General features: G+C 49.1%; 1 pseudogene; it reads left to right on the top strand.

Moving 5' to 3' along the window:
* The first annotated feature begins 436 nt into the window (after window positions 1-436).
* On the top strand, window positions 437-1,037 carry LOC105734638 (acyl-CoA-binding protein-like; annotated as a pseudogene).
* The last annotated feature ends 374 nt before the right edge of the window (window positions 1,038-1,411 follow it).

Raw genomic sequence — 1,411 nt, 5'->3', positions numbered from 1 at the left:
CACACCCAGCCTGGGAGTATTAAAAAAAAAAAAAAAAAAAAAAAAAAAAAAAAAAACAAGGCCGGGCGCGGTGGCTCAAGCCTGTAATCCCAGCACTTTGGAAGGCCGAGGCGGGTGGATCACGAGGTCAAGAGATCGAGACCATCCTGGTCAACATGGTGAAACCCCATCTCTACTAATACAAAAAATAAGCTGGGCATGGTGGCGCGTGCCTGTAGTCCCAGCTACTCAGGAGGCTGAGGCAGGAGAATTGCCTGAACCCAGGAGGCGGAGGTTGCGGTGAGCCGAGATCGCGCCATTGCACTCCAGCCTGGGTAACGAGCGAAACTCCGTCTCAAAAAAAAAAAAAAAACACACAAACACCGACTGCTGGAAAGTTGCCCATGGGGTGGACTTCGCAGTGTAGCGGAAGAGGGGTGGGAGTCAAGGGTGCTTGATGGAAAGATCGTGGAAGTGGTTGCACTCCTTGGAGGAGCGAGGAGACTCAGTCCCCATCCCGAAGCACCAGGCAGGGCGTCGTGGCGGAGTAGGGGAGCACGTAGGCCATGGCCGGGAGCTTGGAGGCTGAGTTTGAGAAAGCTGCAGAAAAAGCTAAGAACCTTAAGACCAAGCCAGGAGATGATGAGATGCTTTTCATCTATGGCCACTACAAACAAGTGACTGTGGGCGACATAAATACAGAACGGCCCGGGATGTTGGACTTCAAGGGCAAGGCCAAGTGGGATGCCTGGAATGAGCTGAAAGGGACTACCAAGGAAGATGCCATGAAAGCTTACATCAGCAAAGTGGAAGAGCTAAAGAAAAAATACGGGATGTCAGAGACTGGATTTTGTTGCCAGGCCGTGTGTTTATCCTAAACTGAGACAATGCCTTGTTTTTTCTAATACCACAGATGGTGGGAATTCAGGAAAATAACCAGTTAATCCAGCTACTGAAGGCCGCTCACCATACGGCTCTAACAGATTAGGGGCTAAAACAATCACTGACCTTCCTTGAGTAGTTTTTATCTGAGATCCATTAAAAGTGTATTTGTTAATTTAAAAAAAAAAAAAAAAACACCAATGACTGTGCCCACCCTCAGAAACTCTACTTCAAGTTGGCCTGGTGGATAGCCTAGACATCTGCATTTTCAGAAGTTTCTAAGTAATTCTAATGGCCAAGTAGGATTAAGAACCACTGCTCCAGCCGGGCACGGTGGCTCACTCCTGTAATCCCAGCACTTTGGGAGGCCTAGGCGGGTGGATCACGAGGTCAAGAGATCGAGACCATCCTGGTCAACATGGTAAAACCCCGTCTCTATTAAAAATACAAAAAATTAGCTGGGCATGGTGGCGCGTGCCTGTAATCCCAGCTAATCAGGAGGCTGAGGCAGGAGAATTGCCTGAACCCAGGAGGCGGAGGTTGCAGTGAG

Source organism: Aotus nancymaae, unplaced genomic scaffold (assembly GCF_030222135.1).
Source record: "Aotus nancymaae isolate 86718 unplaced genomic scaffold, 86718_ANA_hifiasm-v0.15.2.pri h1tg000014l, whole genome shotgun sequence".
Lineage (NCBI taxonomy): Eukaryota > Metazoa > Chordata > Mammalia > Primates > Aotidae > Aotus > Aotus nancymaae.
The sequence above is the reverse complement of the archived record's forward strand: the minus strand, read 5'-3'. Positions and strand labels throughout refer to the sequence as shown.